General features: G+C 43.0%; 1 protein-coding gene across 1 annotated transcript in view; it reads right to left on the bottom strand.

Moving 5' to 3' along the window:
* CDH13 (cadherin 13) overlaps nt 1-15,543 on the bottom strand; it is a 1,031,871-nt gene that overhangs the window by 634,209 nt on the left and 382,119 nt on the right. The gene's annotated exons all lie outside the window — the stretch shown is intronic.

The raw sequence follows: 15,543 nt of genomic DNA on the forward strand, positions 1-15,543 counted from the left end.
AACACTGGGACCTTGTGGCACCTAGTAAGTCCCCTATTAAGCTGAAGACAGGCACTCAGCTGTTGTAGTAAGTTACAGGGAAAGCCAGAACTCCCTGTCCTGGGCACTGTCCCTACATGTACGTGTTAGTACACCATCTCCGGTCATTCTCTCTTTACCAGATATTAGTATTTCGTACCTACAGTGCTCCAGGCGCTGCTTTAAGAACTTTCCATGTTGGATCTCATTCAATTCTCATATTAACCCTAGGAGGTATTATTTTTATTCTCATTTCACAGACAGAAAAAGTTAAGTCTTATAAAAGTAAAAAAAGAATTTTTCACAAATCGCAAGGCAGAGCTGGGGATTCCAGAGCTGAGAGTTAAACCCAGAAAATTTGACTCCCGTGTCTTAGGTCTTAAATGTTTCACTTTTTGGCATTTCCCACTAGGTTGCTTACGTGGAAAGAAAAATCGATATTTTTAGGCTCTGGCCCAACACATACAACCTATTTCCTTCCCCCAAATACTCTTTTATAAAATGTCTATTTTATTAATAATTGCTGATGATCTGTATTTTCCATTGTTCTTATTTAAAGTTTCATTTCTGAAAGTTCCATCCTTGCTTTTCTTAATGTTCGGAAATGTTTTATGGGTCTTCATAGCATATTTTCTGTAAAAAATATGGATGGTGTGGCAGAATTCAGGAAGAGATGAAAATATATGAACCTGAATTGTTAATCTTACATCTTATTTCTATAGGATGCTGTGCTATTTCTTGTCTAAAAAATGTCGACAGTTTGAATTTATAACAATGCATTCCGAAAACTTGAGGTTTTATAACAGAAAATAATGTATCATTAGGCACTCTGAAAGGATAATGAGACATTTACTACTTCTTGCTCATTTTGGTAAAGGTTTCTAGAAATAAACATTAACTCGTATGGATTTGACATATGGATCATTCATGAAGTAAGCAGAGAAGGTACAATATAGTTAGCTTCTTGAATTATTTCTCCATAAATTATTCATGCTTCTCATTTATCTAACCATTCTTCTTCTCTTACAATATCTGAATTATTCTCATTTCCACATGACAGGAGAGTATTAGCATCACAAGGACCAAGTTAACCAAACAACAAAACACACACACACACACACACACACACACACACACACACACGCACCCTAAATGGCTGACCAAAGAAGCCACAGTGTGAATAAATCAAAGAAAGAAGTAAGTCTCAGAGCTGTTTCCCTCAGGGGAAACGTTCCAAATTGGGGTTTTAGTCTCCCTCAGGAATTTGAATACTACGTTCTTAATGAGATAATAAATAGTGTGCGAGGTACTCTAAGGTCTACCTAGAGCTATGTTGGTGGCAGGTGGAGTGAGGCTCACCTCTGATGGGGTGGTCAAATAAATACACATCTCCCGAGAGATCTCACTTTAAGTGGCAGCCCTAGCATGTTTGCAAAGGGTCCTGAGCATTTTAATAAAATCCAGATTATAAAGCGCCTCATGTGCAATTAGGGTCAATTATGTAATCTGTAAGACTTGCAAGCATATCATGCTTCTGCAATATTATTTGCACAGGACTAATTACAAATATGTATGTATGTATATATGCATGTACCATAAATGCCATATATATATATATATATATATATATATATATATATATATATGAAGAAATCCATAGCAACCAGTTCATCTATTGACATTTAGTATTTGATTTGTTTGGCTCAAATAAACATTATTAAATAGTAGGCCAGTGGCTCCCCTGATATCACAAGTCCTAATCTGGTTCTCATTACTGTACTTAGGGCAACCATTTATACCTCCTGAAAGACAGATGTGGAAGAACCCGTATTATTTGAAGCATGCACGGATAAGCAGCTTACTTGGGGAGGCTCACAGGCGTGGTGGAGAGGAGTGATGGGTAAACGTGACAAAGCCAGTTTGGGGTCAATTTGAATGTCACTCAGTAGGCATGAGAAGTCCTTGGTAGCCTTTGAACGGGGCATGATATGTTCCCAGCTGTTCTGGAGGAAGACAGTTCAGCAGTCATAGGCATGTGGTTTGGATCACAAAGGAAGAGAGGAACAAAGGAAGAGACTTAATACAGATGCCATCCAGTATTTCCTGCCATAGGCCAGATAAAAGAATATGATGCCTGGGCTGCCTGGGTGGCTCGGTCTGTTAAGCATCCGACTCTTGATTTGGGCTCAGGTGATGATCTCACACTTCATGAGATCCAGACCCACACTGGGCTCTGCATTGACAGCATGGAGCCTGTTTGGAATTCTCTCCTTCTCTCTCTGCCCCTCCTGTGCTCGTGCATACTTGCTCTCTCTCGCTCTCTCTCTCTTAAAAATAAAAATTGTCATTAAAATGAAAGGATATGATGCCTAAACCAAATGTAGCTATTGCAGTGCAGAAGAGTGTACAGGTAAACACCACCTGGAAGGAAGAAAGAATGAGAAATGCTACTGGCCTCTCAGGTGATGAGACATCAAAGACAAATCTAAGGCTGTGAGCTTGGATGCCTGGGAAGACAAGGATGGCACTGTGAGAAATAGAGAATCCAGGAAGCTAAGGTTTAGATGTTTGTGCATGAATACACACACACACACACACACACACACACACACACATACACACACACACACACACCTTGAGAGGCAAGAAAATATGCCCTGTGGGCAGGTAGGAATGAAAAACCCAAGGTGAGAAATGGAGCCATGAATTTGTAGACACCCTACATGGAGGATATTTAAAGCCACTAAGTTGGATGAAAATTGTTGAGAATGATAGAAAACAGCAGAGGAAAACTGAGATAAAAGGTTAATAATGGACCTCCAATGGCAGGAAGAGTGAGAAGAGGAGACAGAGTTGGAAGAATATAAGGGGTTGCCATATACAGAAGGAGGGGGTGAACAAGGATGGTGTAGTGTTTTTGAAGGCAAAGGAGAGAGCATTTCAAAATTATCAAAGGCTGTGGTGGGAATGTAAAGCGGTTCCACTGCTGTGGAAAACAGTTCGGTGGTTCCTCAAGAAAGTTAAACATAGAATTACCATATGGCCCAGCAACCACTCCTAGGTATAAATATAAAAGGATTGAAAACCAGCACTTAAACAAACACTTGTACATACATTTTCAGAACAGCACTATTCACAATAGCCAAAAGGTCCAAACAGCCCAAATGGCCATTAGTGGATGAATGGATAAATTGTGGATGATCCACACAAAGTAATATTACTCAGCCATAAAAAAAAAAAAATGAAACACTGCCATAGATACAACGTGGATGAACCTTGAAGACATTATGCTAAGTGGAAGAAGCCAGTGATCATGTTGTATGGTGCCATTTATATGAAGTATCCAGAACAGGTAAATTTTCAGAAACAAAATGCAGATTGGTGGTTGCCAGGGAACGGGGGCAGGGTGGGTAGGTGTGGGGATCAAGTACTTCATGAGTAAGAGATTTTATTTGTGGGGGGTAGAGATAAAATATTTTGGAACTCGATAGAGGTGGTCGTTGCACATCATGAATGTATTAAATGTCACTAATGTGTTCACTTGAAATGGTAACTTCATATTAAATGTATTTCCCTTCAATAAAATAAACATTTTAAAAATGAAAAAATAAGTTGCCAAATGCTTCAGTGAATCCACGTGGGCTTAGGACTAAGAAAACGTTTAAGGAAATCCACTGCTCCGTTTCTATGATCTTCCAAAGAGAACACTTGCCCCAAAATGTTGAGGGTAGGAGCCCCATTTCGGAACACTGACTTGTGGGCTTGGGTGGAAGCAGAAGTGTCGAGTGAAGGCTATGTGTTCAAGAAGATTGGTGCAAGGAAAGGTGCAACAGCTCGGGGGAAATCTCTCCAAGGTGGGGAGATCTGAGCATGTCTGAAGATGGGGAGGATTCAGAGAGGAGCAAACACCTGACGGGATAACAGGGAGAGGGGAGCACGTGATGAAAACAGAAGTACAAAGGAGTGGGTTCAGGAGCACAAGTGAAGGGATGTGTCATGAAGAGGTAGAATTGGTCTTCCTTTGGGAGGGGAGAGAAAGCCTGGAGGTGGGTAGAGTGGAGGATGGAATTGGGAAAGCCCAAGCTGGAGGGTAGAAACTTTATATAAAGCAAAGGGAAATGCAAGGCCAGCTGTAGATATTGTAGGCAATGGGGTAGAGCTTATTGCTTAAGACCAATGGGGAAGTCTTGGAGTGGTGCTCAAGGTGATGAGCAATCAACTAAAGGTGAGTAATTGCACAGTAGCAATAAAGGCAGAAACCTGCTGAGAGGGAGTTGCTGAGGCTCCGTAAGAGTGAATGCCTCATCAACCAAGTCCTTTCCACATCACCCCTATCCTGTCTTACAGAAATCTGTTTGCCTATAAATGAGGCTTCACATATGTACCTATGGTTATTGGCTTACTAATTTCAGCCCATCTTACAGGTACCTGAGTTCATTTTGAACCTCTAGTCTATCATCCAGTTAGGATCCCAGATCTGTGAAAGTTACAAACTAAAAACATGCCTTAATTTTTCATTTCCATCACTGGGGATGAACTCTATCAGCTAGGGACATTGACTGCATGCATAGAAACTATTCTATTGGCTGACATAGATTATTTTTTAGAACTTTTGGATGCAACTATTCAACCAATCTGAATTTACTTTACTAATATTTGGTAATAATATTCGGTTCATATTTCTCTATCTTGACAAAAAAAGCAGAAGATGTTTTGTTAAAATATATTTTTGAGTAGTCTGAGCACCAAGCATGGCTCTGAAATATGCTAGTTGTAGGACTAGAATGGGTAAGTCACAGATCTTTTCCAAGTCTTACTTTCTTCATCTGTAAAATGAAGATAACAGTGCCTATTTCATAGAGTTTCAGTAAAGATTAAAATGGCTCAACAGAAGAAATGGGCTAAGAGTGGTGCCCGGCACTAAGTTAGAGCTAAGTAATGCTGGCCCTGATCAGCGTTATTAACATCAGTATCCATTCCATTTCTGGCATTTGTTTCCTCATTCAGTAAGAGGGCACTCAGTGTCAGGAATTATGGTAAGTACTAGATTTGTAGCAACGAGCAAGTCTGTTACAGCTCCTGTCCTTATGGAGCATATAATTTTATTTTACCTAATAAACCAACACCAAAATCGTAAGACTTACATCGAATTTGAAGAAAAACATAGGGGGAATTATTATCATTATCATCATTTTCATTGATTTCTCTTTCATTCAATTTCTGGGTCTTCTTTCTTAACTTTTTTTTTTTTTTTTTTTTTTTTTGCCTCTTTAGAGAAAATACTATCCAAAGGCCTGAGTGAAAGAGGAAATCATAAGAAAACAAGGCAAAAAGACTGAGGGTCATGCTTTTAGGGCTTAGGCTTTGCTAACAAGATCCAAATTGAATAAGAAACTTGGAATAAAAAAGCAGTCAAGCCTCAGTTATCTGTGTTAAGTGAGGTTTGTGAGGATGGACAGCGAAAGGAAGAAAACAATGCATCCTGATTTGCCATTTTAAATCTCACAGCACGGGCTTGACACAAAATAGTGGCACATGTCACAGGCATCTGGTGCGAGTAATGGGCAGGGGCAGTCTTCAGAAAAAGTCTGGTTTGAGGTGCCTTGGGGGCTCAGTCGGTTGAGCGTCTGACTTCAGCTCAGGTCATGATCTCACAGTTTGTGGGTTTGAGCCCTAAGTCGGGCTCTGTGCTGACAGCTCAGAGCCTGGAGCCTGCTTCCGATTCTGTGACTCCCTCTCTCTCTGCCCCTCCCCCACTCGTGTTCTGTCTCTCTCTGTCTTTCAAAAATAAATAAAAATGTTAAAAAAATTTTTTTTTTAAAAAAGAAAAGAAAAAGTCTGGTTAGGTTATTCAGACCATTCCTTGGTTCTCTTGGAGAACCAGCATTGCTCATAGCTTTGCAAATTCAAAGGAGAGGAGTTGTAAAAAGTTGCTGTCAACAGAAGCCCAATTTTTCCGACATATTGAGGGGTTGGTTGACAATGCATGCCTTTTGTCAAAAGGACTTGCTGCAAAAAGATGGGAAATTGAAGGAACTATCTGATTTCTACAAAGAGCTGGGAGGCAGGAGAAACTATGTAGACATCAGGGGACAGAAAAAGTCCCTCTTGGATCTCAGGTCCAATTTTCTCCTACTGGTGGAAGACATGTTAAACAGAAGGGAAGATCCGTCCATTGCCCGTACTGAATCCTAAGGAGGGAAACCAATGGGGCCACTGTGGTCAGGACGGTAAGCTCAGTCCAATGGAAGGCTATCTCTCATTCATGGAGGATATTTTTGAACTTGCTTAGAGGGTGGTCTGCAAGCATCCAGATGGTCCCCACTGGCCTTGGAAAGCCCTGGAATACTTGTATTACTCCATCCCCTCGGGAAGGTCTTGCTCCTTTTCAAGGCCTCTCCCACCGTATGTGTTCACCAGTCTGAACATTAGGACTTGGCAAGAGCACTAAGATGCCATCTTTGGGGCACCTGGATGGCTCGGTCGGTTAAGAGTCCGACTTCGGTTCAGGTCATGATCTCACGGTCCGTGAGTTCGAGCCCCACGTCGGGCTCTGTGCTGACAGCTCAGAGCCTGGAGCCTGTTTCAGATTCTGTGTCTCCCTCTCTCTCTGCCCCTCCCCTGTTCATGCTCTATCTCTCTGTGTCTCAAAAATAAATAAACGTTAAAAAAATTTTTTTAAAAAACAGATGCCATCTTTGTCAGAATTTGAGTTTTCTCTGCTGGTGCATGAGTCCACTGATAATTCAAATTCTGAGATTGTGTATAGGGGATTAATAAACGTCCTTTTTTTTTTTTTTTTTTTTTTACAATTGATCTTTTTTTTTTTTGCATGATAGAGGAAGAAGAGCAGGTGTCAACAAAAATAAAGAAATAAGAAATAAAGAAAGAAAGAAATAAAAAAAATATCATACTTTCATGGTGACATAGACATAATATTTTTGCTTCATGATTGCTGTTACTACCTGTTGCCTTTGTAAGAAAGATAGATTCAACAAATAAAAATATCAGGCCCTGCTGTGGACCTGAGTAGGATATAGGTACTTTTGCTATTGTTGTTGTTGTTATCATTACTATTTTAATGTAGCACCCCTAGTGGGTTTCTGGGGCTTTCTATTTCTGCTACCAGGAGGGAGAAAAAAAGACAATCCAATGAGATTAAACTGTGGGCACAGGTAGAAAATGCTTCCTGCTTTTGTCTATGTGACCCTTTGCACCAGAGTTGGCTTTGCCTGAACAAACAGTTGAGTTGAGGGTCAAATAGTATCAACTGTGTGGCCCCCAGGCCACCCAGGGAGTTGCCACCCAGGCATTTACCCCAGGTCAAGCCTGGCCACAGAGACCAACAGCCCACAGGTGTCTACTTATCATGGGTGGATAAGAAGAGAAGGTTGGCCATAAGACTCCTCTTTGAAATCTTTTTTCCCAAAAGCTCAGGATTCTGCCTTAAAAGTTTGGGTGAAGACCCTGTCGTCTGACTGACCCATGTGCTGTGTGGAGAAGGGCTGAATGAACAGCATATCCTCTCCCTGTTTCTTGGCTACCTAATTTTTTAGTATTGCAACCAAAGGACCAAATGCAAACCATCTATGTATGGTCTGTTTCAAAGGCTAGGATCTCTCATACAATCTATGGTCTGTATCAAAGGCTGTGATCTCTCGTCACTGGAGTTTGTTTGTTTGAATCAGAAATGAAAACCAAACTCTTACAGAGTGGCCCAGGAGGCATTTACATTTAGAAATTTTGTGTCGTTTCCATTAGGTTCTGTTTCCAAAGGTTCTATTTCTGAGGAATGTTTTTAAAAAAGCATCATGATAACACATGGCTTGTCCATCTACCTAAAATTTCCTCAGGATCCTCACTCTGTTTTGTGTTTAAAAAAAAATTCTAAGCACTTTGGATTTTCCTATACCATTTCCTCCCTGATAAGAGCAACCACGCTAACTGATGAAACCTTGGTGACCAAGCGTCTCCACCACCCAGGTAAGAGCGGCGTTTAAAAAGAGGCAATCACCCCAACATTTACACACAGAATACACTCGTATTTGATGTATGGTAATAATAAAAGATTAGAGGTTAGAAGCATATCGGAGAGCCTAGAAAAACGTGTCTTCTAGCATATTATCTTACTCTATCCAACATCCTAGGTGAAAATTTATCTCTGATGAAGCTATATTGCTTTTACTTGAAAAGGCCCAAGCAGCTGTTGGAAAACAGGCGGTGGATAAAACACTGGACCCAGGGAATTACTGTAGATTTGAATACTGATGGTGACACTTGACCGGCTCTTTGACCTGAGCCCTACCCTCCTGCTTCTGGGAATCTCCAGTTCCTGACTCATAAAACACATGTAACTCCATCTGCTTCAAGCCACTGTTGTGAGGACCAAATCTACAGAATGCATAAAAAAAATATAAGTTTAAATAATTAAAAAAACATAAACAGAAGGCATCTCCCCTCAACTCCAGGACAATGAAGATGAACAGCATAAAGTCTGAAATAACAGGAACTTGTGGCCAACGAGACATTTACATTTGGGGAAACTTTGTGCTGTTTCCATAAACTTCTTCCTACAGAGATTCTATGCATGAGGAAAGTTTTTAAAAAAGTGTCATGACAACGCAGGACTTGTCCACCTACCTAAAATTTCTTCAGGAGTTTCGCTCGGCTCTGCATTCCTGTTTTAAAAAAGTTCTAACCGCTTTTTAATTTTTCTATGTCATTTCATAGTCTTTACAGGAGAATAGAAAAAAGCATTGGTCTCATCGTAAATGTCAGTATTACCAAAATAGCAGTGACTGCAGAAAATCCGAAGGCCCAGGCCCAGCTCCCAGTTCTGCCACTCGGTGCAAATGATGTTTGCTAAATTACTCAACCTCTCTGCACCTGGGCTCCTTCCACATCTGCAAGGTAGGAACCAGATTACCACGGGCCCATGCTGGCCATGAGGGTCAGAGAAACAGACGTATGTATGCGTGAGAAATCTAAGACAATGCCCTCAGTGTGGTAGGCACTCAGCAAATGCCTCTTTCAAAATCCATAAATGTTTCTGGAAAACTCCAGGGCAGACCTATTCCATTGGAAGCCATTTGCCACCTGTAGGTATTAATCACTTCAAAATCTAGCTAATCTGTGTTAAGAGGTGCTATAAGCATAAAGCATACACTGAATTACAAAGGTAATATATATTTTAAAAATTTCATCCATTCAGAGAGAGAAAATCTATATTTATGAAATTTAACCCCATATGTATACATTGATTGCGTGTATATGATTGTGTTACTCTAAGGAAACTTAAGATCACGTATGTGGCTCACATTATTTTTCTGTTGGACCACACTGATGAATGACACAAATTCCTGTTTTCACAAGCCAAAAAGAAGCTGCTTTTAATGATGGAGACTTACTGCAGGATTGGTTATTTTTCCCCAAGCATTTCGATTAAAATTAATCTTCAGTATACAGTTCTCTTAGTTCTGATCCACAAAGCAATCTGTTATATACTTAAATTAATGAATCAAAGGATGTCTTTTTATCTGTATTTGAATAGTATCCAGGAGCAAAGAATCATAAACAGAACAATTTAGGCATGTGTCACAATGTAACAGCCTAATACCTTACTCTAGGCCCAATTCTTGGATCTGAATCATAATTTTTGAGCTATGTATTTCCCCAAATTTTGGAGGCAGTTAAATGGACATGAATTCTCCTAATAGTAACGGGGGAGCCTTTTGCCATACAGGGATACTTCACAGAGTTTTGAAGTTATCACACGTGTTAAATCAGAGCGTATCCACGGCTTTAACTCCCCACTTTACGGCCACTGTAAATGCACAGATTGGTTCTCTGCTGCGATGGTTGTAAAACATATTTCATGTGAGTGAGATCGATGTCACTGACCAGCTTGGCAGACTCCAAGCCACTCCCAGTCAATGTGATAAGATCTTGAAACAAGGCAATTACCATAAGCTGGTGGCTCTCATTCTCTGGGATGCTTTAAACAAATGAAGTCAAGTCCTTTCTGTGCCGCATGACAGGAGCCTTGGAAGCTAGATGCTACAAGGGCCCAGAGAAATAGGATTCAAATGGTTCGCTCAGATTTTGTAAAAACTGGAGTTTATCTCAGTAACACATGTGCAAAAATATTTTTGTCTAGAATGTGTGAGATCAGGAAAGATGGGGAAGAAATATACAGAAGTAATAGCAACTCACTGCGTACTTCACCTAAGAGTAAACAATTTGTGATTGAGACCCTCCGTTAGCCCAGGGCTAGGCATGGTATTTTTTTAAAAAGAACTGGGGGCATCTGGGTGGCTCAGTCACTTGTCTGACTTCAGCTCAGGTCATGATCTCACACTTCGTGAGTTCGAGCCTTGCATCCAGCTCTCTGCTGTCAGTGCAGAACCTGCTTCAGATCCTCTGTCCCTCTCTCTCTGCCCCTCCCCTACTCGCTCTCACTCTCTCTCTCAAAAAATAAACATAAAAAGAGGCGCCTGGGTGGCCCAGTTGGTTAAGCTTCCAACTTGGCTCAGTCTTGATCTCTTGGTTCATGAGTTTGAGCCCTGTATCAGGTTCTGTGCTGACAGCTCAGAGCCTGGAGCCTGCTTCGGCTTGTGCGTCTCTCTCTCTGCCCCCTCACCCCCACTTGTTCTCGCTCTCTCTCTCTCCCTCCCTCCCTCCCTCTCAAAAATAAAATAAAAACAGTAAAAAATAACTAAATAAACATGATAAAAAAACCTCCATTTGGGGTCACTTCAGGTCCCCCTTAAGATCATCCACAGCTCAGCTAAAAGTCACAGAGCACAAGCACAGGCAGTGACAGTAGGTATCCAGCCCCTGCTTGGGAGACCCCAGACCACAGTTTCCTGGAGGCACTTGACACATGGAAGCCTACGATCTGTAGGCAATGGATTTGCGTTGTAAACCCCAGCAGGGTCAAGAAAGAATTAGCAGCAATATTCTGAGCAGTTGATTTTTCATTTTTATTTAAAACTTTAAAAACAAAAACAACGGTTTCTCTCAAGCTATCCCTTCCACTGATTGCTCCTTTCATTTCATTTTTTTGGAACTATTTCCATCCTGACTCCTGAAACCGGGTTAGGAGCCGAACTTACGTCTTTTAACATAAGTGTTTACAATGGTGATGATCCATCAAGATAAACAAGCCTTAAATTTAGCTTTTTCCGTTTCTGTCATCACTTCCTCTATTCATTTTATTTTGGGGAGGGATTTTTTAAGTCACAAAAAAAGGGGGGAAATAATTTTTTTTTTTTTGCATTTAATTAATCAACTTGATTCAAAGACCGGCTTCCCTTTACCGAACACCGTGTACTGACGTCTAGTTAAGAAGGGTAAATTGTTCATCGTTACCTTTTTTTTCTTTAGTTTCTAAATGTGATTTCTACACCCAGCATGGGACTTGAACCTGCAATCCCAAGATCAAGAGTGGTACGCTCTACCAACCGAGCCAGCTCGGCTCCCCTGTTCATAATTAGCGCTTAAGTGCTGCCAAGACTGTTGGTGCTTATTAAGTGGACCCACAGAAATCAAGAACCCTCTGCCGGAAGACTGGTCAGGGCTTTACACAGAGTGGACACCTGAGGACTGAGAACGGTGACTGTTTAGGTTTGCAGGTCATCCCGAGTCCCTCCAGCTTGTAGACCAAATAGAATGGTCATAATGGGAAGGGAGGGAGGCCTGTGTCATCGTGATTTGCCAGGCTCACTCCCCGAGCATTTACTACAGTCTGACTCTGATGACACAGAGTGATGAGGAATCGTTGACATTTGCATGGCACTTACTTTGTGCTGGGTGCTGTTCTAAATGCTTTGCATGTATTTGCTCACTTAATCCTCACGACATCTCTATGAGGTTGATCCTGTTAGGAACCCATCTCACGGCTGAGCGAACCAGAGCCAAGGCAGGGAGTGCGACACTGGGAACCACATCAAGACATCGCGGAAGCCGGGCCCCTGAGTTCAGGAGTTCAGAACGGAGATGGGAACCAGCAGAAATAAACCAGGCAGTTAAAATTTAGTGCTAAGACGGGGGGGTGGGGGGGTGGGGGGGGTGAGCCAGGCAGGGTTCTATGAGGAACATGGAGGAAAAAAACACTTAATGAGCCAGAGGGGAGCAGTCAGAGTGGCAGCCCTAAAGAAGGGAAATCTTGGCCGGTCCACAAGTATTGAAGGAGCTAGCCATGTGAATTGGTCCTGGCCATGGGGCAACTGGGGCCATAGCAAAGCGGGGAATAATCCAGAGGGAGGAGCAGCCAACATGAATGGAAGGGAGAACTTGGCCAGTTCAAGAAACCACAGTGGTTTGGTATGAGGGAGAAGAGCCCAGAGTTCCATGTGGGGAGTGGTGTGAAAGGGGTCATGTGTTCTACTCATGCATTTATGCAAAAGATATATACTGAATACTAACTATCTGTCCAGCACTGTGTTGGGTGCTGGGGATAGAGCCGTGGACACATCAGAAGAGAAGGAAGGAAGAAAGGAATGGAGGGAAGAAGGAAATAGGAAGGAAAGAGACTATATTCCTGCCTTCAGAGAGCTTACAGTCTTAACAGGGAGCCAGACTTTAAACACCTGAACAAAGAAATAAATGCATACTTTACAAGCTAAGAAGAAGACCCTGAAGGAGCAAAACCACTGTTAGCAATGGAGACCCTCCTTTGGAACAGGGGGCAGGGAGAGCTCTGAAAGGTCAAACATTCCAGCAAGTCAAGCCACTTAAAGATGACAGGAACCAGACCTGAGGGAAGGCTGCGGAGACCAACCAGGCTAGACCGTGAAGGGCCTTTGCAGATATCTATGAAGACTACAGAATATCGTCCCAGTGGCCAAGTGGCTGATGAGCAAGCAAGGTCCCATTAAGCGAGGAGTAAAGTGATCAGATTTGCACTTGAGTCACGGCCCCAGTGTGAGAGCAGAGCAGCGGATCCAAGCCCACAGCCTGTGGGCCCCCACAACTCTCCCTCCTGCTGCATCGAGCGCTTTTGTTCGTGAGCACGCAGCCGTCCAGGTCACAGGCACCTAAATTCTACAGCTGCTTAGAGTGTGAACGCCCGCAGTTCAAGAAGAAGCGACTAGACACAGTCTTGTTAGCTCTCAAGCTGGAATTCAGAATTAATTTCTACAAGCTCCCTGCTGTTCCTACTTCCCAGCCTGACTTCGTCCAGTTCTGTAATTGACGTCAGTGTTCCTTGCTATCATCCACAGTCATCAAAGCTACGATTTCTTAAGTCACAAAAAATAAATTAAAATATGGCTTTTTTTTTTTTCAACGTTTATTTATTTTTGGGACAGAGAGAGACAGAGCATGAACGGGGGAGGGGCAGAGAGAGAGGGAGACACAGAATCGGAAACAGGCTCCAGGCTCTGAGCCATCAGCCCAGAGCCCGACGCGGGGCTCGAACTCACGGACCGCGAGATCGTGACCTGGCTGAAGTCGGACGCTTAACCGACTGCGCCACCCAGGCGCCCCTATGGCTTTTTTTTTTTTAATGCCAGATGTGAAAATGAGGTTGATGAGTCCCATTGCCACGGCAGGTGAAGACATCTTTACCCAAGACGCATAAGGGATGAACCAGGGCTTTCCCATAGAAACCTTTGGAGCCCTTCTAGCCAAGGTAAAAATAAGAAAATGAAGCCAAGCACTCTGTTGTCTTCCCATTCTCCACTGTCAGGCAGTGACGGACAGCAGATTCGGTGCGGGGCAAGCCACGATCTGGCAGACATGCTTTCGTGAGTGGAGGTTACTGTTACCTTCCCCAGGCTAGAAACCGCTCTCGCAGGCATGGTTAGCCTCGTCCCTTCCTTTGGAATCCCGCCACCCCTGTCAACACACAAGGGACTAATATGTTCTTCTTCCCTCTCAGGTCTAAGCTGATCTTACAGGTACGAGCCCAGACAGATAGGAGCTTCTGGGAAGCCTGCTGAAATTGCAGAGACAGCTTGGGAGTTGATAATTAAAGCTATTAACACCTGGACTTCATACGGTTAGGCTACAGGCTTTCTGGGTGAAACAGTATCACAGGTAGTGTGTAAAAATATGAGAGGCGCATGGGGTTGTTAAAGATCTGAGCTCCAGGACTGCAGCTGAGCTGGGCTTCACTGGGCTTACATTCATTTTAGAGAGTCCTGCCTTCCCAAACAGAATGCTGTGAAATCAGCCACTTTGATATGGCATCTGTTTTGGACACCCTGGGTCCCCCACTGCCCTCTCTGAGCACACCTTCTTTTTCTTTCTTTGGCTTCACTTTCTCCTCCTGCCCGTAAACCCAGCCTTCTATCTCCTGGCCTCAGGGAGGTCATTTAACCCCCAGTACCTATCCTTTCTCTGGAGGTTCCAATATGATGACATCATTGGGATAGGTCCCCTGGTGCTCTGTGCTGTGCCCAACAGAATGATTCTGTAATGCAGGCTCTACTCTTACCCCTGTCTCAAAATAAAGATATTGAGGGTTAGAGAGTTGGATGGCATGCCCAGGGTCACACAATCACAGGTGGTGGTGCAGAAATTTGAACCTACTTAAGTTCAACACCAAAGCCAAAGCCCTATCAGTATACTGTTCTTGCCCAAAATGTTTACCCTGAGACCTAGTCCCATATTCCCTATTGTCTCCTGGACATCTCTATCACCATGTGCCTAGGAGCACTCAACACACCCAAGCCTGACTGAACCAAGTCCTTTCCCAACCACCCCTTTTCTGACTGGTCGAATTCATTTCCATCCTCTGGGCCTCCAAAGCTTGGAGTTACCCAAACACTAAATCCTGGCTCTTTCCTCCATCAAAACACACCTTCCATTTGTTGGTTTCTTCCATTGCTACTGTATTGCCATGACTCATGCCCTCCTCTGTTGAAGAATGGGCAGGAAAGAGAATGGACGTTTGGATGGAGAGGCCAGATCACAATCTCATTTCTGGCAGCTTCAGGCTAGGGGATCTTGGCCAACTTCTCACATCCGTAGGAAGGGGTAAAGTCAGCAGCCCCACAGGGAGGGCATGACAGTTAAAAACAGTGGAGACTAAAGCACACACTGAGATGCACATACCTAAGATGCAAACGCTCTTTGTGTCTCAGTTTCCCCCATCTGTAAAATGAGGACTCTAGCACATGCCCCCCTAGGTGGCGGAGAGATTTAACGAATCACCATTTGTGGTTCATGAGAGCGGCACCTGGCACACAGTAGGGCCACGTACAAGCAAGCTGTCTTCCAGCTTCCTCTGCCCTCTCTGTTTTCTAAAGGCACAAGGCAGCAGTCAGCACTGCCACTGGCTCGGTTCTTTTTCAACATACTCATTCATTTTCCCTTCCCACCCATGAGCTGAGCTGACTTGGGTCCCATTGCTTCCCTTCTCTAGAAGCTGGATGCTTGGCAGCATGTCGTAGGGCTTCAAAGATACTAAATAAACATCTCTAAGGATGGCGCTCTCCTTGGAGGAATTCTCTAGCTAGCTATTTTGTTTTCCTATCCTTTTTCTTTTTTAATTGTTTTGGGCTTTTTATTACAGACGCA

This window comes from Lynx canadensis, chromosome E2 (genome assembly GCF_007474595.2).
Source record: "Lynx canadensis isolate LIC74 chromosome E2, mLynCan4.pri.v2, whole genome shotgun sequence".
Classification (NCBI taxonomy): domain Eukaryota; kingdom Metazoa; phylum Chordata; class Mammalia; order Carnivora; family Felidae; genus Lynx; species Lynx canadensis.